General features: G+C 35.4%; 1 protein-coding gene and 1 long non-coding RNA gene across 7 annotated transcripts in view; both read right to left on the bottom strand.

Annotated features, from left to right (window-relative positions):
- ADK (adenosine kinase) overlaps positions 1-26,787 on the bottom strand; it is a 566,800-nt gene that overhangs the window by 220,035 nt on the left and 319,978 nt on the right. The window lies entirely within an intron of this gene.
- LOC116535302 lies at positions 883-26,114 on the bottom strand. Its single transcript, XR_004262148.1, has 3 exons — positions 26,102-26,114; positions 17,021-17,025; positions 883-4,487 (listed from the first exon to the last, which is right to left on the bottom strand). It is a non-coding gene; the product is annotated as an uncharacterized LOC116535302 (long non-coding RNA).

The following is a 26,787-nucleotide window of genomic DNA, read 5'->3' as shown; positions in this document are numbered from 1 at the left end:
TCCCAACCCGACTCAAATGTTTCTCCCTAGATGCCTTTCAGGATAGTTTTGTTGAAAACAGATCTTCTAGCTTCACCAACAAGACAAGATCATTTACATAATATTTTTACAATCTATATGCTTTTGTCTATTGAAAGAAACAAAAACTGTCAAGTAGTAGAATGTGCTAATAATTACGCAAAAATTGTTTTGAATTTTTTTAATTAAAAAAAAAAAGAATTTTAATCATAGAAGCATGGGATTCATAAGCCAGGCAAATGTGGACTACATTTAAAATATAGGTGCTTTATGTGATTGTGAAAGTACTGCAGGGAATAAACCTCTTCTAATTTAAGTTCTGGCTTGCTTTTTGGCAAATTACTGCAATAAACACTCTCTATGGCTACCTTTCTTATATGCGGCACAAAGTAAGCTGTGCTTCTTTGTCTTTACTTTTATGTTAGTTTACTTTTAAACTAATACTTTCAGTATGTTCCCATGAAATTTTTTAAAAAACATAGCAATAGATAATAAAGCAGCATGTGAGTTTAAAAAGAAATCGCTGGGCTAAAAATCCAGATACTCAAATTCTGGTCTGGGTTTGGACTAAATACTAGGCAATGTGAGCAATATATAGTATTTAATCTTAATGAGCTTTAGTTTTTTTATTTGTAAAAAACAGACAGGATATCGGGTTGGATGAACTTTGAGAGACACCTTCATTTCAAAAATGCTAGAATTCAGTTAAGTTTTAAATTAACTGATTTCTTTAAAAAATTGAGGTGATGGGGGGATGGAGGCAGCAAACCACTATGGCATGTATATACCTATGTAACAATCCTGCAAGCTCTGCACGTTCCCCAGAACTTAAAGTATAATAAAAACATAAAAATAAAAATAAAAAATTGAGGTGAAATTCACATAAAATTATATTCACAGTGTTGTGCAACCATTATCTCTATCTACTTCAAAACATTTTTAGCACCCTAAGTAGAAACCCTATCTTCCTATTAAAAATTTATTCCCCATTCCTCACTACATACAAGCCCCTGGCAACCACCAATCTACTTTTTGTTTCTACGGATTTACCTATTATGGCTACTTCATATAAATGGAATCAAATAATATATGCTCTTTTATGTCTGGCTTCTTCCATTTTCATGATTTTGAGGTTCATTCACATTATATCATGTATTAGTACTTTATTCCTTTTTATGAATGAATGATATTGCATTGTATGGATCTATCACAATGTATTTATCTTCCTGCTTGTGGACATTTAGGTTGTTTCCATAACTTAATTTTTTTCGCAGAATATGTTCAGAAGCAATAATTAACATAAAAACATGTACACATCAAAGGTACACTTTCAAAAAAGATTTAAAGGGATACTCTGAATAGGGAGTCCCTTTCGTCCAAAAACTGACAAATCTTGGTGAGCCAGAAATGAAACTAGTTGCAACTTCTGATTCATGAAACTAATAATTGAGGTTTTAGTGTAAATTTTATAAATACAAAATTTTAGATGATGAAAAAGTTTAAGAAATACATGGCTCAGGCTCTGAAAGAGAAGTAACAGAGAATACAAGTGATCTTGAAGAACGTAATTGAAGATGATTGCTCTTTTTGGCGGTATTTTACCATTAAGTGATTTTAACTAGTTTTAACTTAACAGATCACAAAACAGTGGTACTACCAGACACAGTTGTTTTAAATCTAAGTTAAAAATGGCAAAAATGCAATCATTTTTCTGGGTAATTGTTTTGGCTCTCTGAAGTTTGCATTGTTTATTTCTATAAAAGTATCACTTTATAAATGGAAAATGACTAAGCTGAAAGCTATTGTTTATATCATTCAAAGTAGTCAGTATTTCTGTTTTTGATAAGAGCTAAACTTGAAATCATTTTCTGTAACATTGGAAAGAGCCGAACTGTCAATAAGTGCACTTATATTGACCCTGACGTATTCTTCTTAGGTGCTGCCAACATGTGAAAAGGAAAGGGCTGCTTTCAGACATCAATAATTTCTTTATTGCTGAATCAAATCCTGATCGCTGGAGGATTAATTGCTATCCATTTGCACCAATAGCACAAGAAGTCAAAAAGGGATAGATAGGCCTTGACCCTAGATAGGAAACCTTTCAAACCAGTTTCTCACTTGCTCCATGACATTGGAAACTTCAAATGTGATTTTAACATTAAACCATTTATTACTTAGATACGAATTGTCTTCTGAGTATTACTAAGTTATAGAATTTGATGTCATTTTTAAAATAAGAAAAGTACTAAAATCCATTTTTAATACTGACATAAGATAGTAGTTCTCAAAGTATAATTTCTGAATCATTTGGAAAGTTGCTAAAAATGCAAATTATTGGTCACCCCAGACTTAATAAATCAGAAACCTGTGTGGGTAGCCCACAGCAATGTGTGTTTTCCCAAGCCTTCCAGGTGATTTTGCAAACCATTGATTAAAAAAACAACAACACAGAAATATCCATTTATTATCTTACGATTTTTATCCATCCAGAAAAATTCAGAATCTTCACGAAGATGGCAAAAAGGAGGCCCGCTACACAATGTAAAACTTGGCTGTCGTGGGGGAAAAAGTAGTGTTGTCAAGGCTATAGTACAGAACACTGTACTGTGGAAACACTGGAGGTAGTGTTTCTTTGTTCCAAGAGGCAGTTCTAATATGATCTGGATAAAAAATGAAGCTTAGTTTCCCTGCCACTATGGCAATGGCCTGACCACAGCAGTTCTGCTACTAACTGGCTTATAGTTTTGGGCTTCTAAATTATTTCCCATGGGCTTCTAAATTATTTCCCATTTAGTTCTGCAGCTAAACATATTTGATCTTTCAATCCTCTCATTTTGCAGATGAAATTAACAGCCCAGAAATGTTGCCTAACTCACCTATGCTCATACAACTAATGATGTGAGGAGGCAACAGCATTCCAGGCTACTGACGTATCTATCTGCTCTCTCTGTCATACACATCCCTGCCATTGTTCCATAATTAGTGAGACAACCTAAAAAAAAAAAAAAAAAATCAGGGAAAACAGAACAGTATAAGATTGGGGAGAAGAGGAAATACATGGCAGAAGTGTCTTGAATTAGCTCTGAATTTGTTTCTGATTTCTTGACAGTGAAAGCAAAAAGTAAGACATGTTTAGTTTTCTACTTTTCATTCTTGAAGAGATAAAAATGTCACTTTCTTATAAGAAACAAGTGATATTAAAATGAACTCTTCATAACATGTTAAACATTAATTAATACAAAAGACTATGTTGTCCTCAACAACTTCTCAACAGCAAGCTCAGACTGTTTATTGTAGTATTCCTCAATGAAAGATAAAGGCTTCAATATAAAAAAACAACTCAGAAATTAGGTAGGTATTGTGGCACACGCCTGTAGTCCCAACTACCAGGGAGGCTGAGGTAGAAGGATTGCTTCAGCCCCAGAATTTGAGGTTGCAGTGAGCTAAGATCATACCGCTGCATTCTAGTGTGGGTGACACAGCGGGATCCTGTCTCAAAAAGCAAAAAGCAACAAATCAATATACGTCAGGGTAAAGGGTTTTTCTATAAACCGTCTTCAAGTAAACAGTTTTTCTGATGGTCTAAGCATAAAATGTAGAGTTTCTAAAGAAAAGGATAGATTATATATGTTCCTTAAATAATCTTCTATCAATATCAGTTCTCTATAGCAGAACAAGAAGAGTTGAATAGTAGACAGCTTGAGGTTTTACTTTCTGTAAAATTCTTCTTATTTGGTATGAATTTCACAATATCACATGCCCATTCTACTACAGAGGTTTTAAAATTAAACAATTTATCATGGAAACCTAATCAGTGGCAAAATCTTATTGATTTACAAAAGGTAAATGCTCATATAAACAGATGTACTGACTATCCTATAACAAAACAAAAGTTACTCATGTGACACTTTCTCAGAGAGGTCTTTCTCAACTATTGTAGGTAGCACTAGAATGTCCCCAAGTTCTTGACTGATACAGCTATACATTTAGAGAGAGTCTTGTTTTGTTGCTCAGGCTGAAGTGCATTGGCTACTCAAATTCCTAGGCTCAAGGGATCATTCTGTCTCTGCCTCCCAAGCAGCTGGGACGACAGGAGTGTACCACTGCACATAGCTTGTTTATTTTTAAACATAGCATTAATCACTACCTAACATTATAGTATATATTCACTTATTTGTTTTATTCTTTGTCTCTACCACTGGAATATAATATTTATGAGGACAAAGACATTTGTTTTGTTTATTACTATATCCCTGGAACCATGCCTGGCACATAGCACTCACTAAACATATTGTGAATGAATGAGTCTGCTCATAATGAAGAGAGATGTGGGAGAAAAGACGGTGTATAAAGTTAAAATAAATTGAGGAATTCCAGATAGCTGAAGCAATGGTTGCCATCTAAGCCCTGTCTCCCTCCGAAAGAATATAGAACAAGGACAGAAAAATAAATCTACAAAAACACAATGTCTGAAGACAAAAAGAATGCCTAAACTTCAAAATAACTATGAGTGGAAAAAAAAAAAAAAGCACCACATCCCAGTGTAAAACTTCCTACACTTAAGCACCACCCCTACTCTACCATACAGCCATGTGGAGACGAATGTACAAATGTTATTTTCTGGGACAAAGCAGAAATAATGTAACTAGAGTATGTAAGATAAGAGAAGGGGGAGCCAGACAAGGTGGCACATGCCTGCCTGTAGTTCCAGCTATTTGGGAGGCTAAGCAGAGAGGATCACTTGAGCCCAAGCATTTGAATCTAACCTGGGCAACATAGTAAGAGTCTATCTCTTAAAAAAAGAAAGAAAGAAAGAAAATGAGAGAGGAGGAGAAGAAAACAGAATAGGCTCTGTTTGGACTGCTGTAAAAGCAATAAGTGAGGCCTAAATGATAAAAGCATATAGTAAAAGGTTAAATAAAATAATAGAGGACTTAGCTATTTTTAAGTACTGACACATTTTAATGATGGGTCAATGAATGATGTGGAGTTGATTTTAAGATAGTATTTCTGGCTGGGCATGGTGGTTCATGCCTATAATCCCAGCACTATGGGAGGATGAGGCAAGAGGATCACTTGAGTCAAGGAGTTCAAGACCAGTGCAGGCAACACAGCAAGAAATTTTAAACATAGTAGGGCATGGTGGCTGCATTAGTCCATTCTCATGCTACTATGAAGAAATACCCGAGACTGAGCAATTTATCAAGAAAAGAAGTTTAGTTGACTCATAGTTTCACATGGCTGGAAGCCTCAGGAAACTTACAATCAAGGCAGAAGGCACCTCTTCATAGGGTGGCAGGAGAGAAAAGGAATGCAATCAGTGGAAATGCCAGATGCTTATTGAACCATAAGATCTTGTGAGACTCACTCATTATCATGAGAACAGCCTGGAGGAAACCATCCCCATGATTCAATTACCTCCACCTGGTCCTGCCCTTAACAGGTAGGGATTATTACAATTCAAGGTGAGATTTGGGTGGGGACACAGAGCCAAACCATTTCGGTGGCACATGCCTGTAGTCCAAGTTACTTGAAAGGCTGAAAAATTAAAACTAACCATGTTAGTAAACAAACTAGAAGATATTGATAATCCTGGATTACAATTCTGAGGTCAGATAGTATATGGTAAAAAGGTAACTAGATTAGCAGAGGGAAGAAAGCTAAAGTATAAAAGCCTACGAAGAGGAGATTCCAACAAAAAACAAGTTTATTCACCCCCCAAACCCTAGAAAATTCAGAAAATGGTGGTACCAGGTAACTAGTAGGGCTAAAAATAGGAAGATAATTAAGAGTAGAACTTTCAGACCCCATTCCCACTTCATACAGCCTCACAAGAATCCTTTTCCTACCCCTGCAAGATAACGGAGGAAAGGTAGGCTAGGAAAGAATTGGAAAGGCTTCAGCCTCAGGAATTCCAAGCACAAAGGAAGATAGGGAAATGGGTGAAGTGCTGAACTAAGAACAGGCTGGGCTGGTTATGTGAACATTTATATACCAAATACTCCTTCTGACTCTTCCTGATCAGTACTCAGGCTTAAGTTCACCCAAAAAGAAAATTAGAGAATCCAATTGTCCTTGGAGATATTTAATAGCCCTCGAGAAGGCACATGTAAATTACTTCCCCTATGAAAAACTGTCTTTTACTCAGATACCCTAAGAAGGTTGAAAGGTCTCATTTTGTACACAGTTTAGTGCATCACTCTTAAATATAAAGGCACAACCAGCATTATCAGACACTTGAGAAGAGTATCCAAAAAGCTGAATTCCAATGAAAGAGAAAAAAAAAATCAAAAAGAAAAAATAAGAAAAACAGGGAATCAATCCAGGAAGTCAAATTTCATTAAAAAAAATCACAGAACTAATTCACTGTCTAGATTTATAGGGAACAATGTATTAACATAATGAATTAATGAAGAGACCTACATCATTATTATTTATCATAAAATGTTAGAAAACCAGGGAGAGATCATAAATGCTTCTAGAGAAAAGACAGATCACATATAAAGTCTTAGAAAAAAGAAGAAAAATGAACCAGACTTCTCAAAAACAATATATAAGTTTAGAATATAATAGAATTTTCTCCTTAGAATTCCACATGGAGCCCAACTATTAATCCAGAGTGAGTAAATGAAGATACTTTGAAACACACTGCTTCTAAAAATATTTATCTCCCTTGTATTCTTTCACAGAAAGTTAATGAAGTATGCGAGCCATCAAAATAATTTGGCCCAGTGTGCTGGCTCACGCCTGTAATCCCAACATTGGAAGGCTTGAAGTGGGGAGACTGCTTGAGGCCAGGAGTTCGAGACCAGCCTGGCCAACATGGCGAAATCCCATCTCTACTAAAAATATAGAAATTAGCTGGGCGTGGTGGTGCACACCTGTAATCTCAGCTGTTTGGGAGGCTGAGGCAGGAGAATCACTTCGGGGGGGGGGGAAGAGGTTGCAGTGAGCTGAGACCATGCCACCCAACTTGGGCAAAAGAAAAAGGGCGAGGCTAAAAAAAAAAAAAAAAAAAAAAAAAAAAAAAAGCTTTCAAAGCACATGGTTTATGATTACCTATACAAATTAAAGCTCATAGCCATTTAAAAAAATTGTTCAAGAACACACAACTAAATGATATAAGCTAGGAGGAATCTCTTAACTCAAAAAAAAAAAAAAAGAACTTAACTAAGGAAGAATATAAGGAACTCTAAGAAATGAGGATTTAACATAGGCCAGAGGTGAAGGGAATTTTAGGATGATGGTGAAGGGACATCCCAGATAAAAACTTAGAGTAGAAAAATAAAAGCTTCAGAAGCAGGATCTTCAAGATGAACAAACAAAAAATGCTAGTGGTACGTTTAACTGATAACTCACACTTTATGCACAAAATAAACATGAGAAGCTATTGGAAGGTATGTGTATGAAAGTCACCACAGGCATAAAGAAAACTAAGGAAATAAAAAGATGAGGGAATTCTAAACTCCAGGAGAAAGCTGTAAAACATCATAGAATATAATTTGTCTCAGAAATTAATAATATATACATCTGTATATTATTTATGCTGAAAATTGATTTATCAAAATATCGGAGAATTGGGGAGGAAGAGAGGACAAGATGTATGTATATAAGAGAGATAAATGTTTATCTTATCATAGTAGGAAGTTGGTAAGCACATAATATCTAATCTGGATGGATTAGGTGATAAAAGTATGGAGATAGATAAAAGAAGAAATAGCTAAAAGAGTTGTCAAAGTACAGGGCAGGGTATTGCTCTTTTCCAAAGTATACTCTTAAGGACAAAATCAGTAAACTATGTACATATATTGTTTTAAAGTACTAACTTAAAAAAATTTTAAGATTTAAAATAATCATAAATAATCCTATTTCATCATTCACTATACTGAATCAAAATTTAATTTACCAGGTCTCTATGTTTCTCTCCTATTAAATGACTGCCTTACAACAAGAATTTAAAGTACTGCATATCCTATGAAGTATGTTACAAATATATGTTCTGCATTAAATAACCAAAAACTGTCTTAGGTAAATAAAAAAGATACACATACATATGATGGCTGTTACATCATCTCACTTCTGACCTTACCAAAGGTAAGGTAAAACATTAATGGGAGGTACACATAAAATATTTGATATTTTTAACATTTCCTATGACCTTTCAAAGATCTTTAAAATGATCTATTTCTTTAACTGTCAAGTAGATACTAGCATAATAAAAATTATAATATTGAATATTTGAAAAAGCTATGTGCTAAGAATTGTCCCAAATCAATGTATTATTTTGGGAGGCTGAGGTGAGTGAACCTCCTGAGCCCAGGATTGAGACCAACCTGGGCAATACAGGAAGACCTCATCTTTACACACACACACACACACGTATATAAACGTATACATATGTGTGTATATGTGTGTGTGTAAATATATATAACATATAATATATATAAAATATATATAATATATATATTTATATGTATAAATATATATATAAAATATATATATATATATATTAGCCGGGTGTGTTGGTGCACACCTGTAGTCTCAGCTACTAGGGAGGCCTGAGGTGGTAGGATCACTTGATCCCAGGAGTTCAAGGCTGCAATGAGCTGTGATCATATCACTCACTGCATTCTAGCCTGAGTGACAGACTGAGACTGTGTCTCAATAAAATAAAATAAAATGCATTATCTTATATACTACATGATTTGGTTGTTATTAGCCAATTTTACATTAATTAGGTTCATTTTACAGATGTAAAAATTGAGGCTGAAAGCCAACTAACAAAGGCAGAAAAAATGATGAAATGAAAAAAATCATTATTTGGCAATTTCCATAGTAATAACTGCCTGTAGGAAGAATGGATGTCAAAACCAGTATGTGAACATGTAATGAGAAACAGGATAGTTAGGTACTCTCAGAGTATCTTCCCACAAAATATTCATTATAAAAGAAAAATGGTAAGTTTATGGTAGAGAAATTTGAAAATATAATATTATGATCTAAGGGTAACATCACCAACAATAGGATAAAACAGGTATCATGTACCTCCTAATATAATACATGAAGGATAGGTCATATCCATAGTATTTTAAGAAAAGGTATAACCTAAATCTAATCATAAGGAAACATAAAACAATACCAAATAAACAGCCTGTACTTTCCAAAAATATCAAAGCTATGAAAGATAAAGTCGGATATATTAACGTCACATCAATCATTGACCAATTATGAAAATTTGTTAGTACTTACAAATAGCTGAGTCCTCTGTTAGTTAACCTTTTATTATTTATCTGTTTTGACTGGCATCCTTTATGTCTCATTGCCTTTATAACAGTCCATGAGCTTATTCTGTTTACTTCTCCTTCTCTCTCCTTTTATTTTCCTTCCTTTCTCCCTTTCTCTCTCTCTCTCTCTCAAACTCTTGGGCTCAAGTGATCCTCCCTCCTCAGCCTCCCAAATAGCTAGGACTACCAGCAGTTTCTAGGTATATAACAACTAAATGTAATGTGTGATCTTGGATTCACCCTAAGAATAATGTAATTTTTCTTTGACCATGAAGGGTATGAGTGGCATAACTGAAAAAATTTGAATAAGATCTCTAGATAAGACAGCAATATTTTATCAATGTTAATTTCCTGTTTTGGTAAATATACTATGATTATATGACAAAATGTTAATTTTTACTAACTACACCTCAAGTATTTAGAAGTTAAAGAGGCATTGTATTTGTAACTTACTCCCAAATGATTCAGGAGAAGAAATTATACATACATACATATGATAGCTGTGGTAAATATTAATACATGGGAATTCATTGAACTATTTTTGCTAGTTTTCTAAAGGTATACAATTATTTCAAAGTTAAAATTAAAAAACTAAAACAACTCTGAGACTTGTCTTGCTCACATTCAAAAGGTAAAGTAGCATAATTGAGATTCATACACATTTTCCCCAACTCTACAGCCCCATACTCCTAACCACAATAACACCACCATTTATAGTTTGTTACTGGAAAAAAGCAACACACACACACAAATTCAAAGAATTCAAGTAAGTAAACCTACACTCCTACTTATCTACTTAGTTACCAAAGATAAGTTGAAAATGAAAGGTGATTCATCAAATTATTGGTAAGACAAACCAAAATATAGTCAATTGTTATGAAGATATAACAAAATTTACCTTGTTTTCTATTGGTTTATGTCACAAATTACTATAACTTTCTTTAAAATACAGAGTAAAAAGCCAAGAGGTCAAGTATTTTAAAGTAAATCATTCAGTGGAGAAATTTCTTTAAAGGCTAGATAAAGCAAGCATGGCAAAATCTTAGTAATTATTAAATCTCAGTAATGGATAGATATGGTTCATTACATTGCTTTCGCTACTTCAAAACTTTCATAAGCATAGTAACACATCCCTGTAGCCCTAGCTGCTTGAGAGGCTGAGGCAGGAAGATTGCTAGGGTCTAAATGATCAGGTCCAGACTGGGCAACATATTGAGATCCTGTCTCAAAATAAAGTAAAATAAAATATAATAAATTTTAAGGAAATAGAATGTACCAAGTGAAAACATTTTATTCACTCAACAAACACTCAATAAGTATCTTCCATTTATAAGGTACTGTGAAAAAAGGCACTGTATATCTTGTGTGGCAAGTGTTTTTTTTGCATGTCCATTTTAAGCTAATCCAGTATTTAATATTTAATTAACAAATGGTTATATATAAAACCTAACTATTAGAATTCTATAGGGCTAGTATTTTAGGTGGCTGATCAATGCACTACATTTTTTAAGAATAAAAAGACACATTAAACCCCATAGCAAAGTACATAATTATTTTTATAAATAACAAGAAAAAATTAAAATAACCACAGATCTATGAGCAAAAATCTGATCTAACACATGGTACCTAAATGTGTATACCATTATTTCCAACCTGGGAAGCTATCTGTGAGTTACTACGGGGAAAAAAAAATCAATAGAATTCTCAAACTAGAGGGGGTTTTTGCAAGTATCTTGTTCAATCTTACCAGGAACAAATTAAGACAAAGATCAACTGATTGACTTGTCCAAGGGTAAAAACAAAAATAAATATTTTGTTATCAAGCAGATATGAATGATATTAAAGCATTTGGACTTTGGGCCACTTTCCTTTAGGAGACCTACACTGAGACATGGGTTCAAAAATTTTTCTCTTTTTTACTAACACTGTGGAAATGCCCATCTATGACTATTAAAGCTTAAAGTAGGCTCCTAAACTCTGTTCTAATTGTGGCTACATATTCTGGGAGAATATATGCTGCATAGGGATAAAGTATCTCTGACATCCTCTAGATATAGAGAATGTAACAAGACAAAAGACTGCATTTGTAACTATACTTTTCTTCTGTATAATTAAATTCGTGGTTGTTGGTAAATCCCTGGCAATATTTTGTGGGTTTAACATCATTCTACATTAACATTAACTGCATAACACATACCATATGTTGAACCTATTCAAAGTTAGTATATAGGTATTTTTACAAAAAGACATTGATAAAAATCAGTATCTCAATGAATACCTAAAGAAATTTTAATTTCCTCAAACATTTTCATTTCATTTTAAAAATCTTTTCTAAAACATTTTAAAAACATGCTTATTTTCTTCCTTATTAAAATTCAGATGTCATGGATTTGGGAAGAAAGAATAAAGGGAAGGAATTTTAAAGCATATAGATTATGACTAGAACCATGATTCATTTTCAGAAATATTGGTTAAATGATCCAATGCTTTCAAAATGATGGGCTCAAACATTATTACAAATAAAACTGATATATCCTCTTTGTGATTTAAAAAAAAATCATAAAGGCTGGGCATGGTGGCTCACACCTGTAATCCCAGCACTTAGGAAGGCCAAAGCGGGTGGATTGCTTGAGCTCAGGAGTCTGTGACCAGCCTGGGCAACACAGTGAACATCTCTACTAAAATACAAAAAAAAAAAAAAAAAAAAAACAACAACGGGGCGTAGTGGCGTGCACCTGTAGTGCCAGCTACGTGGGAGGCTGAGGAAGGAGAACTGCTTGAACCTGGTAAGGCAGAGGTTGCAGTGAGCTGAGATCATGCCACTGCACTCCAGCCTGGGCGACAGAGCAAGACTCCGTCTACCCACTCCCCCCAACAAAGAAAAAAAACAAGACAAAAAAAAATCATAGAAACTATTTCACATGATTTTAAAGAATCTCGTAAGACAGCATTTCAAATCCCATTATATTATTCCTACTTACACAAGAGTTTTTTCTTTCCCATGGACATCTAGTGATTTTAGGAAATAGATATAATAATGTGTCTTAGATCTAAAAAAACCCTGTGCATTCTAACTGGAGAAAATAGAAATTGGTTTAATTTTGGGAGTTATCATTAAGTAATTTTGTACAGAACTTAGGTTGAGCCATACTATTCCAGTTGGAATCGTAAAGAAAAAGAAATATCTCATCCTGCTTTGTATCTGAACAATAAGAGCAGCATTTTCAGGACTAGGTCTATGTCTGTTTCAAAGAATGCCTTAGGAAACAGGATGATAGCAAACACAGAATATGGTGGGAAAATAAATTCTTAAAATCAGAATTTAATTGAAATGCAAACATTTCAAAGACTTTTTTTCACATATGTACATGCACACACAAATTGTCTAGTCCACTGTGTATACTACATGCATCTGCATCCTTGTTCAAATCATTAAGCTATTATTTCAGCTGGGAATGTCTCCTTTCCTCACTTCTCTATGTTCTATCCAAAATGCATGACATTCCTTTATTTATCCAAATGTCCTGAATTTCTCCATATAGTATTATTTTGACACTTACATAATCTCTGACAGGTGTATTTTTATGTGTCAGGCTGACATCTCCCTTCTACACTGGAGAACTTATTATCTGATTGAAAAGAAGATGAAACATATAAGCAAATGTTCCATATGAACTTTCTTTTAATATAAAAGGCATAATTACCATGATTGTAAAACTTCTTCACTACTCAATGGCTGTCCGGTCTTGTATTCTTACTCATTATTTCCTCAGCAAAGATACATGTCGTAAGTAGGTATAATTTTTAGAAAATTACTATGAACCTGGCTCTTTCATAAGTGCTTCAAATATATTAACTCATTTAAGCATTACTAAAATCCTAAGAAACTGGTATGTACTACTATTACCCTGTTGGATATTTGAAGAGAATGAGACACAGATATCTCAAATTACTTGTCCAAGATCACAAAGGTGGTAAGTGATGGGATCAGATGGAATCTGGACAATCTTAATAGAGAGCTTCTAAGTTTAGCTACTCAGTCTCATCACCTAAATGTTCAATATATAGCTGTTGAATAAAGCAAAACATGAAATCCCACATAGACCAATTAAATGTCTTTAATGTTGTAAAAGTCTAGTTTTCATTAACATTTACAAATGAAATGGAAAAAAAATTTAGATGTCTACATTTCTGACATCTAAAATTTAGAAAAGTTTTAAGAGGAGAAACATTCTGCTATCTACATAAACATGATTTTCTGAAGGAAAAAAAACTCATGAAACCTATAAAAAGTTTATCTAGTGTGTTAATTTATTATTACCATATTTTAAAAATATTTTCCCTGAAGGTTTTTCAAATTTTGATTTTGAAACCAAGCCTACAGAAAAAACTGAGTACAAATGAACACTCTTATACTATTTACCTATATGTATCAATTAGAACATGTTCTGTACACACAGAACAACACACAAGTACACACACACACACACACACACGCACACATGAAGTTCTTCCTCTCAAACCACTGGAAAACAAGTTGCAGACATTATGACCTTATTTATGATACATTCAGTATGTATCTTCTAAGACCAAGGACATTTTCCTATATAAGCACAAAATGTGGCAGTGATGTAATATTATCTAATATATAGTCAAGGATCTAGTATTACATTTGCTTGTTAAGTCTCTTTAGTCTCCCTTAATCTCTGAAACGGTCTCTTTCCATTCTCTTTACTGTCTTTCTTGACAGTGACATTTTTAAAGAGTCCAGGCCATTGTCTTGTAGAAATGCTCCACAGTGAAGATGTGTCTGAACTTTATGATTAGATTCAGTTAACTGTCTTAGGCAAGAAAGTATACAATGTTTCATACTTCTCATTGCATGCCATTTGGACAGACATTAAGTCATTATTAGTTAGGATGCTACACTGAATCACTCGGTGAGGGTAGATTACCTCTCCTTCTTAAAAGATTAAATAGAATTATTATAAGTACTGATTGGCTGAAAGCGTGATTTTTAGATAAGTCAAATAATATGTTGAATGTGAAAGATAATAATCAATGCAGGTTGCAATATGCTGTTTTTAAGTGTTCTAATATTTCCTCTAATTTTCTATTGGCATTTCCTTTATTTTCATTATTTAAAGATTGATATTTTGCAACTTGGGACACAGTACAATACTGTGAGGTCTTCCCCAAAAGCTCTGATGGAAAGTCAAATACAATACTCTGTTTTGATAAGCAAGCTTTGTGACTTATTTGTCCTACATTTAATGTGGTATTTAAGAATAAGGTCAAAAAGAAAGTGGGAAGTTTCTACAGGTTACACAATTTCAGGATGTTGAGAAAAATATTACTAAATTTGTTTTCAAATTAAGATGTGTTTAAAAAAATAGCCAAAAAATAAACTGGCAAATTCTACCACCCTCATCTCAATTTGAAAGTGCCCAGGAAAAAAAATGAAATATTTCATAAAATAAACACTAAAAATTTTAAGACTATAACTCATAAAGCTTTTTCTATATAATAAAAAATTAATGTTAAGTGCTATATTTTGTGGAGTTTTCCCCTATCATTCATTCTGAGCAAGCACCAATGTATACACAATTAACAAAATTCTTAATAGCAATTATTAGCACATATAAAAATTAGGTTCCACTAACTTATATTAATGACAATAGGATTAACTATAAAACATCTATGGCTAACCCTTTTCTAAATTTAACTGCATTATTTTAAAAAAATTAATGATTTTGGAGGCTATTAATTTTTCAAAATGCTATCATAATCAGTATTTACAAGACTGCTTTATGAATACAGGGCAGCAATATGGCTCTTCCAAAACTACACAAACTAATCATGATTAGAAAACAACTCTGAATAAGGAGCTGTACATACTCAAAAAAAAGCTCCAGTGGCAACCATTACCAAAGATACAATTTGATAACCTTGAATATAATACGTAGTACACACAGATCTGGGAATCATGAATTCTTACCAAGAATAAACAGAAGTTTTGTATTCCTAAGAAACGTAATAACAAATTCCCCTCATCAAGGGAACAGTATGTGCCAGCAGGATTATACTTATTATGTCAAATTCTCACCATAATCCTGAGAGGTAATTTTATTATCTCATGTTATAGATTAAAAAAACTAAGAATCATGGACCAGTTGAATAACTACCATAAACAGCTGGTAAGTACATGATAGAACTGGGACTGGAACTCACATTTGGATCAAACTCACATTATAGTATCAGAGACCATAATCCACAACATCGCTTTGCTTCTCAAGTAAATAAATTTTGACTAAAAGTACATATTCATTATAAAATTTTGAAACATCTAATGAAAGTAACACGTTTTAAACACCAGCTCCAACACGTAATCAAAATGGAAGACTATAACTGTTGGTATGTTTTCAGGTTCCCTATTCTGTTCCATTATTTATTATTGCACCAATGCACCAATAAAATAAAATATTATTTTAACTTTATAAGATGACTCAATATCCAGTTGTATTAGTCTGTTCTCACACTGTTATAAAGAACTGCCCAAGACTGGGTAATTTCTAAAGAGGTTTAATTGACTCACAGTTCCCCAGACATGTGGAACTGTGAGTCAATTAAATAAAGAAAAGAGGTTTAATTGGCTTATAGTTCCACAGGCTCTACAGGACACATGGCTGGGAGGCCTCCAGAAACTTACAATCAGGAAGAAGGGGAAGCAGGCACATCTTAAATGGCTGGACCAGAAGGAAGAGAGACAAGGGGGAGACCTTAGGAAACTTACAATCATGGCAGAAGGAGAAGAGACACATCTTACATGGTGGCAGGCAAGAAAGAAAGAGCAAGTATGTAAAAGAAAACTATCAGACACTTACAATACCACCAGATCTCAAGAGAACTCACTCATTATCACAAGAACAGCCTGAAGGATACTGCCCCCATGATCTAATTACCTCCCACTAGGTCTCTTCTTCAACACGTAGGGATTATGGGGATTTTACAATTCAAGATGAGATTTGGGTTGGGGGAAAAGCCCACCCATGGCACCTGTAAATTAAATTCTCCCATCTTATTTATCTTCAAGATGGTCTTGGCTATTTTTATCCTTTGAATTTCCAAAAACATGTAAATATTAGTTTGTCAATTTACATTCATATATACCCGTTTGTTAGGATTTTACTCAGAATTGCATTGAATTGACAGACTAAAATGGACAATGTTAAGAGTCTTTACAATATTGAGTCTTCTAATAAATAAACATCATTAAAACACACTTCCAATTACATTTTAAGTTCTCACAATTATGTTTTAAATGTTCTTGGGAGAGGCCTTGTTCATAGTTTATTAGACTAAGTTCTCGATATTGGATATAATGACCAAAAGCAATAACATTTTCTGGATAGTAAGGAATTTCTCTCTTCAAGTGTGTAAGAATCAGTAGTTCTAATTTTACCCATTTGAAATTGTTACACTTTAAAACTTTTATCAACTGATTGGTATAAAAAGATACCTCATTGTGGATTACACTTGAATTTCTCTGATTTTTCAAGGGATTATTTATTTTTTATTTATTTTGAGACAGGGTCTCACTGTGACCCAAGCTGGAGTGCAGTGGTAAGATCATACCACACTGCAACCTTGACATCCTGGGCTCAAGCAATACTCCCATCTCAGCCTCCTGAATTGCTGGGAATACAGGCATGTGCCACCATGCCTGGCTAATGTATTTCCCTAATTAATAATGAGGTAGAACAATTTTTCGTTCCTTCAATACATATGTGATTTTCTTCTAAGGTAAATTTCCTGTTGGTAACTTTTGACTATTTTTCTTGTGTGTTGTCTTTTTCATATTGATTTCTAAAATTTAAAAAATATATTACGTATATTCTCTATTGGTTATTTGTGTCATACATATCTTCTCCTACTTAGTGGCTTGCCTTTTATTCTCTTAAAGGTATCTTTTGATAAACAAAGGCTCTTAATTTTAATGTGATACAACTTATTATTCTTTGCCTTTATGCTTTTGTGTCCTTTTCAAGAAATTTTCCACACCCCCAAGATCATACAGATATTCTCCAAAGTTACCTTCCAAAACCTCTGTCATTTTACCCTTCACATTTAGATCCACCTGAAATTGATTTTTGTGTATAGTATAAAACAGAAATTTGATTTCATTTTTTTGTTATGAAAAAATAATTATCTCAGCACCATTTACTGAATAATCAACCACTTCCTTAAGGAAAGGAATGAAGGGTGTGTCTCTGTTCTCTCTGTCCCATTACACTGGCCTACCACTAATAGTGAACTGCTATATTAAAAAAATCACAGAATGTTCAGATATATGGTAGGCTACATCACACTTCTCTTTGTTGTCACTCTTCAAGAGTAGCTTGATTATTCTTGCCTTTTCCATAGAAATTTATGGTAAAGTTTCACAAAAATCTTGTTTTTTGGTTGGAAAGGCATTGATTCTATGGTTCCCTGTAGGGAAAACTGACATTTAAATAATGTTAAAAATTTCAATTTATGAGCAGAGTATATTGGAAAGCTGAGCTTTGCAATAAAAATAATAATAAAAAAATTAACACTGATATGGCTTGGATTTGTGTTCCCTTTGAAATCACATGTTGATTTTAATCCCAAATGTTAGAAGAGCGGCCTAGTGGGACAGATATTCCTCTCACTGTTCTTGTGATAATGGGAGAGATATGGTTGTTTAAAAATGTATAGCACCTCCCCCTTGTCTCTCTTACTTCTGCTTCAGCCATTTAAGATGTGCCTGCTTCTCCTTCTTCCTGATTGTAAGCTTCCTGAGGCCTCCCCAGCCATGTGTCCTGTGGAGCCTGTGGAAACATGAGTAAATTAAACCTCTTTTCTTTATAAGGTACCCAGTTTCAGGTAGTTCTTTATAGCAGAGTGAGAACAAACTAATACGGAAAATTGGTACCAACCACTGGGGCATAGCTATAAAGATACCTCAAAATGTGGAAGCAACTTTGGAACAGGGTAATGCGCAGAGGTTGAAACAGTTTGGAGGGCTCATAAGAATTCAGGAAGGTAAGGGTAAGTTTGTAACTTCCTAGAGACTTGTTTAATGGTTGTGACCTAAATGGTGACAGTGATAAGACAGTGAAGTCCAGACTGGGGAGGTCTCAGATGGAGATGAGGAACTCCTTGGGAACTGGAGTAGAGGTCACTCTTGTGATGCTTTAGCAAAGAGACTAGCAGCATTATACTCCTCCTCTAGGGAAATGTTGAACTTTGAACTTGAGAGAGATGATTTATGGTATCTGGCAGAAGAAATATCTAAGCAGCAAAGCATTCAAGATGTATCCTATCTGCTTCTAACAGCATATGCTTTTATGCGTGAGCAAAGAGATGATCAGCAACTGGAACTTATATTTAAAGGGGAAACAGAATTTGGAAAGTTTGGAAAACGTACAGCCTAATCGTGGCAGAAAAGAGAAACTCATTTTCTAGGCAGGAATTTAAGTTGGCTGTAGAAATTTGCATAAGGGGGGCCGAAAGTTAATAGCCAAGACAATGGGGAAAATGCCTCTAATTTCAGAGACTTTCCAGTAGCTCCTCCCATCACCAGCCCAGAGGCATAAAAGTGAAGAGTGCTTTCCCAGGCCAGGCTCAGGGACCAGCTGCTCTATGCAACCTTGATACTGCTCCCTGTGTCCCAGCCACTCCAGCCATGGAAAAAGGGCCCCAGATACATCTCAGGCCATTGCTCCAGAAGGTGCAAGCTGTAAGCCTTGGCAGCTTCTACCTGGTCTTCAGCCTGTGGGTGTGCAGAGGGCGGTCTAGATTTCAGAGCTTGTATAGGAACACCTGATGTTCAGGCAGGAGTTTGCTGCAGGGGTGAACCCTCATGGAGAACCTCTACTAAGGCAATGCAGAGGTGAAATGTGCGGTTGGAGCCCTTATACAGAGTCTCCATTGGGGAACTGCCTAGCGTAGCTGTGAAAAAAGGGCCACTGTTCTTCAGACCCCAGAATGGTAGGTCCACTGACAGCTTGCAACATGCAAGTGGAAAAGCTACAGGCACTCAACGCCAGCCCTTGAGAGCTGACATGGGAACTAAGCCCTACAGAGCCACAGGTGCAGAACTGCCCAAGCCCTTGGGAGTTCTGCACCTGTAGCTCTGCAGGGCTTGGGAGCCTACTTGTTGCATCAGTATGGCCTGAATGGGAGATACAGAGTCAAAGATTATTTTGGAGCTTTAAGATTTAATGACTGCACTGCTGGGTTTTGGACTTGCATGAGGCCTGTAGCCCCTCTCTTCTCGCTGATTTATCCCTTTTGGAACAAGAGTATTTACCCAATGCTGTATCTCCATTGTATCATGGAAGTAACTAAGTTTATTTTATAGGCTCAGAGGCAGAAGAGACTTGTCTTGTCTCCAATTAGACCTCAGACTGTGGACTTTTAAGTTAATGCCGAGATGAATTAGGATGGGGGGGGGCGGGGGTTTAAGAAGGGATGATTCTATTTTGCACTGTAGGAAGAACATGAGATTTGAGAGAGGGCATGGGCAGAATGATATGGTTTCGTCTGTGTCCCTACCCAAATTGCATGTCAAATTGTAATCCCCAATGTTGGAAGAAGGGCCTGGTGGGAGATGATTGGATCATGAGGGTGTATTTTCCCCTTGCTGTTCTTGTGATAGTGCATGAACTCTCAATGTGATCTAGTTGTTTAACAGTGTGTAGCACCTCCCCCTTGTCTTGCTTCCTTCTGCTCCAGCCATGTAAGATATGCCTGCTTCCCCTTCTGACATGATTGAAATTTTCCTGAGGCCTCACTAGCCACACTTCCTGTAGAGCCTGAAGAACCATAAACCAATTAAAATTCTTTTCTTTATAAATTACCCAGTCTCAGGTATTCTTCATAGTAGTACAAGAAAGGACTAATACAAATACAGTATAAGACTGATATTTTTAACAATAGACTTAAAACTTGTTTAAATCACCAAAAGTAGGGCAATTTTCTTAATAGCTAAAAGTGACTAAAAACTACAGTCAATCTTCCCTAGATGTCACCAAGGGTTAAGGAAAAGAAAATGTGAAATAAGGTGCTTAGGGATAGCGGTAGGAAATAATACTTAGTTACCATTTGTATCATCCTGAGTTAATACCGTTGATTGAATTGGTATATGTGCATCATATGGACAATTCTTCACAGTATAAAATACATGTGTAACCCCTTCCTTAATTAAACCTTATGTAAACTAGCTGGTGTAGGAAAACACTATAATGCATAGATGAGAAATGAAAAAGGAACCAGAACAGAACCTGTATGAGGACAGAAGTAAAAAATTAGCGAAGTAAATGACACATACAAGACATTTAACAGAAATATATAGTAACGGAACACACATCAGTTATAAGCAAACGTATGGACAAAATTCATGAAACAATTAGTCCTATTAAGCAGAGACACTAAAGTATAGAGAAGTTATAATTAAATATATTAACAGATGGTGAAACACAAACTGGCTGGGCTCAAGAGAGTGTAAAAGAAAAATATGACCATCAAAGAAATGGAGAAAGGCATTGATAAAAATACAGTAAATAAAATGGAGGTCAGGACTGTGTAAAGCAAGCAAAATGAAATAGGAACAAAATAAAATAAATTAGTGAGAAAAGGATAGAAACAAGAGAAAAAGTAAATCTAAGATAATACAAATGACATCCCTAAGTTAGAGTAACAAAGTAGTAGCACAGAAAAACAGTTCCAAATCTATTTCAGGGTAATAGCAATAACCTGAAACCAAATTTATCTTCATATTCTCTCAATAAGCCATAAGAAGTACAAATAAAACAATACATGACCACGTCTTCAACATTACTAGGACAAATTAATCAAGAAATAAATGCAATAAGAAGAAAAAAAATCCCAGAAATAAATTACAAAGTACTTAATGTAGAATACATTAATAAAGTGAAAATCTAATAAGGTACACTGAAGAAATAAAGGCAAATAACCAAAAGAATTAAAATGAGAAAAGAAAGAAATAAAAAAAGAAAGTAGAGAAAATGGAAGACAGGCAAAGAAGATCCAACATAAAGACAGTTAGAATCCTTGAGGAAAAAAATAACACAATGAAATTAAATATTTAAAATATAGTCTAAGAAAACTTTCCAGAAATAGAAGAAAACTTAAATCTATACAGTCAAAAGATATGCTGCTGATGTAGAAGCATGTGTAGGCATATTACTATATAAGCCGGAAACTATAGTTCCGGCTTATTATTGAATATCTGGAAAAACTGACCCCAAACAAGAAAGGTCTAAGACACATCCTGGTAAAATTATTAGATCTTAATGACAAAAAAGCATTCTCAGGCCTATAGGCAAAAAGATAAAATTACTAATAAGAGTAAGAAAATTAGGCTAGGGGCCGGGTGTGTGGCTCATGACTATAATCCTAACACTTTGGGAGACTGAGGTAGATCATTTGAGGCTAGGAGTTTGATACCAGCCTAGGCAACACAGTAGGATCTCTGTCTCTAAAAAAAAAAATAATAAAACAAATTAGCCAGGCATGGTGGCACATGCCTGTAGTTCTAGCTACTCAGGAGGCTGCGGCTGGATAATTGACCCAAGGAGATCAAGGCTGTAGTGAAGTATGATCACATCACACTGTACTCCAGCCTGGGTGAGATTCTGTCGAGAAAGGAAACAAAGAAAGGAGAGAGAGAGAGAGAGAGAGAGAGAGAGAGACAGACAGACAGACAGAAAGAAAATTAGGCTGCCTTAGACTTAGAGAAATACATGAAGCAAGACAATACCAGAACATTTTCTCCAAGAAATAAAGCCAAGGATTTTATATGCAGCCAAGCTGTCTTTGTGTAGGACAAAGCATAAAGTAATAGGAAAAAGAGAACACAGAAGATCCTGTACACATATGCCTTTCCTGAGAAATATATTAGAAGATAAGCTTCATCCAAGCATGATTGGGAAAAAACTGAAACACAGGACTGTTGCTGGTAAACCACATTACATTTAATAAGGGAATTATAATTACAAATTAAAAGGATGGAAAGAAGATAGTCTGTAAACACTACATACTGTGACAAAGTAGACATAATACAATTTTAAAACAAAGAAGCGAGAGAAAAATGCAGAATAAAATCACTGTTGTATAGATAATAGGTGAGAATCAAAGTATACCATTTAAAACTGATAGGAGAGTAGAATGTTATAACAAAAAAGAGGATTAAAGCCATCATAAAAAATACACTTAAAAGAAAAGCTAATGGCTAGAAAAGAAATATAAACCTTCCCAAAATGCCAGAATAAAAAATTTAAAAATAGCAAAGAGAATAAACCACATAGAAAAAAATGTACACATACATATTTAGTAATTATAGAATAACATGACAGGTTTGAGGCCAAATATATCACCAGCTGTTGACATGAAAGTATATTCAAATTGCCGCAGGAAGCAAAAGAAAATTATCTGCTGTATGACACAGAGACACTAAAGCAAACCGATTCAAAGTGGCTAAAAGAGAGGGGCAGGGAGAAAAGAAAAGAAAAAAAAAAGTGGCTAAAAGATATAGAAAATGATAAATCAAGCCAGTGGGAACAGTAAGAAAACAGAAGATGCAATCCTAATATAAAGGTACATGAGACTGGGAACGATGGCTCACACCTGTAATCCCAGGAGTGAGGATTTTGGAGGCTGAGGTGAGCTCTGCTTGAGCCCAGGTGTTTGAGTCTAGCCTGGCAACTGGTGAAACCCCATTTTTACAAAAAATACAAAAACTAGTTGGGTATGGTGGTACGTGCTTGTGGTCCCAGCTACTCGGGAAGTTGAGGTGGGAAAATCACTTGAGCCTAGGAGATGGAGGTTGCAGTGGGCAGAGACAGTGCCACTGCACACCAGCCTAGGAGACAGAGTAAGACCCTGTCTCAAAAAAATTTTTTTTTTAAAAAGATACCTATGGAAGAACTTTCTAGAAAAAGCACGTGAAAATATAGTTGGAAAGAGCACAGCATTGACACACAGTAGTTAAAACCAAGGCATATTTGAGTCAAGGCACAGGAATTCAATTTTTTTTTGTAGACCGAGTCTTGCTCTGTTGCCAGGCGCCATGCACCAGGCTGGAGTGCAGTGGCGTGATCTGGGATCACTGCAACCTCCACCTTCCAGGTTCAAGCCATTCTCCTGCCTCACCCTCCCGAGTCTACTCCTGTAGCAGACTACAAGAGTGCGCCATCACGCCCAGCTAATTTTTGTTATTTTCTAGTAGAGACGGGGTTTCACCCTGTTGGCCAGGATGGTCTCATCTCTTGACATGGCGATCTGCCCTCCTCAGCCACCCAAAGTGCTGGGATTACAGGTGTGAGCCACCGTGCCTCCGCCGTAGGAATTCAAAATTTAAAATAAATCTTTTTGTGAGCAATCAAAACAATCAAAGTACTTATAAGGATGGAGAATGGGGCAGAATCATGAATTCTGGCCTCATTAATTCAATAAATGTTTATTACATATATGCTAAATATTAAACACTAACTTCAGAATTCAACACAGAACAAATCAGACAAATCCCTTTACTACTGATAGCTGTATTCTATAGATGGAGACAGAGAGCAAACATATAATCCAAGGAATATATACACCAGGTGACAGAAAAATAAAGCTACATAAAGAACTGAGAGTTACTAACAAAGAATGAAGAAACATATGCGTGTGCTCAGGTTCTTCAAAGTATCATTTAAAGATCTGCTGGGCATGTCTTTAATCCCAGCATAATGGGAGGCCAAGGCAGGAGACTACTTGGGGCCAGAGTTCAAGACTGGCCTGGGCAACAGAACAACACTCTATCTCTACAAAAAAAAATTTTTTTAATTAGCTTGGTGTGATGGCACAGCACATGCCTGTAGTCATTAACTCAAGATGGATTAAAAACTTAAATGTAAGACCTAAAACCATAAAAACCCTTGAAGAAAACCTAGGCAACACCATTCAGGACATAGGTATGGGCAAAGACTTCATGACTAAAACACCGAATGCAATGGCAACAAAAGCCAAAATAGACAAATGGGATATAATTAAACTGAAGAGTTTCTGCACAGCAAAAGAAACTATCATCAGAGTGAACAGGCAACCTACAGAATGGAAGAACATTTTTGCAGTCTATCTATCTGACAAAGGGCTAATATCCAGAATCCACAAAGAGCTTAAACAAATTTACAGGAAAAAACAACCCCAAAAAGTGGACGAAGGATATGAACAGACACTTCTCAAAAGGAGACATTTATGCAGCCAACAAATTAAAAAAAGCTAATCATCACTAGTCATTAGAGAAACGCAAATCAAAACCACAATGAGATACCATCTCATGCCAGTTAGAATGATGATCATTAAAACACCAGGAGACAACAGATGCTGGAGAAGATGTGGAGAAACAGGAACGCTTTTACACTGTTGGTAGGAATGTAAATTAGTTCAACCACTGTGAAAGACAGTGTGGCAATTCCTCAAGGATCTAGAACCAGAAATACCATTTCACCCAGCAATCCCATTACTGGGTATATACCCAAAGGATTATAAATCATTCTATTATAAAGATACATGCACACATATGTTTATTGCGGCACTGTTCACAATAGCAAAGACTTGGAACCAACCCAAATGTCCATCAATGATAGACTGGATAAAGAAAATGTGGCATATATATACCATGGAATACCACGCAGCCATTAAAAGGGTGAGTTTAAGTCATTTGCAGGGACATGGATGAAGCTGGAAACCATCATTCTCAGCAAACTAACACAAGAACAGAAAACCAAACACTGCATGTTCTCACTCTTAAGTAGGAGCTGAACAATGAAAACACATGGACACAGGGAGGGGAACATCACACACCAGGGCCTGTTGGGGGGTGGGGGCCTAGGGGAGGGATAGCATTAGGAGAAATACCTAATGTTGATGATGGGGTGATGGATGCAGCCAACCACTCTGGCCCGTGTATACCTATGTAACAAACCTACATGTTCTGCACATGTACCCCAGAACTTAAAGTAGAATTAAAGAAAAAAAAAATGGAAAGGCCCCCCAAATAACCAAGACAATCTCAAGAAAGAGAAACAAAGATAGAGGTCTCAGAGTTCCTGATTTTAAAACATACTATAAAGCCAGAGCAATTGAAACAGTATAGTACTAGTACAAAGACAGGCATATGGACCAATGAAACAGAAGAGAGATTCACAAAATAAACCCACATATATGTGATAAAATAATTTTCAACAAAGGTGCCAAGGTTACAACATGCATATAGGATAGTTTCTTCAAGAAATGGTGGGGAAAACAGGATATCCACATGCAAAAGAATGCAGTTAGACCTTTATCTTATTGCATATATAAAAATGAACTCAAAATAAATTAAATACTTAAATTTAAAATCTAAAACTTTAGAACCCCTAGAAGAAAACACTGGAGAAAAAAGTTTCATGGCAATGAATTTGATAATGATTTCTTAGAGAAGGCACCAAAAGCACCGGCAACAAAAGGAAGAATAAGACAAATGGGACTACCAAACTTACAAACTTCAAACTTCTGCACAGTAAAGGAAAAAAGAGAGTAAACAGGTAACTTATGAAGTGAGAGAAAATAGTTACGAACCACCTATCTAATAAGGAGGAAATATCCAGAATATATGACAAACTCCACAATACCCCAGCCCCAAAAGAACCTAACTAAAAAATTGGTTAAGGGTTTGAATGACATTTTTCAAAGAAGATATAAAATGGCCAAAAAGTATATGAAAAAACATTCAGCATCACTAATCATTAGGGAAATGCAAATTAAATCCACAATGAGATATCTTATACTCATTAGGATGGCCACTATATAAAAAACAAACAGAAAAATAACAAGTGCTAGTGAGGATGTGGAGAAACTGAAACCCTTGTGCACTGTTGCTGAGAATGTTAGGTGACACAGCCACTATGAAAACACTATGAAGGGTCCTCAAAAAATTTAAAATGCCAGCAACCTCACTTGTGGAAATATATCCAAAATATATGAAAACAAGATGTTGGTGAGATATTTGTACACCCATATTCATCACAGAATTATTCAAAATAGCAAAGAGGTGAAAGCAGTCTAAATGTCTATCAGCAGATGAATGTATCAAGAAAATGTGGCTGGGTGCAGTGGCTCATATCTGTAAAACCAGCACTTCAGGAGACTGAGCAGGCTGATCACCTGAGGCCAGGAGTTCGAGACCAGCCTGGCAAATGCATTGAAACCCTGTCTCTACTAAAAATACAAAAATTAGCCAGGCATGGTTGCATGCACCTGCAGTCCCAGCTACTCAGGAGGCAGAGGCAGGAGAATTGCTCAAACCCAGGAGAGGGAGGTTGCAGTGAGCCGAGATTGCGCCACTGCACTCCAGCCTGGGCGGCAGAGCGAGACTCCATCTAAAAGAAAAGAAAGAAAATGTGGTATATATTCC

This window comes from Sapajus apella, unplaced genomic scaffold (assembly GCF_009761245.1).
Source record: "Sapajus apella isolate SASKATOON/1434 unplaced genomic scaffold, GSC_monkey_1.0 scaffold94, whole genome shotgun sequence".
In the NCBI taxonomy this organism is placed as follows: Eukaryota; Metazoa; Chordata; class Mammalia; order Primates; family Cebidae; genus Sapajus; species Sapajus apella.
This window is presented reverse-complemented; position numbering and strand designations above follow the sequence as displayed.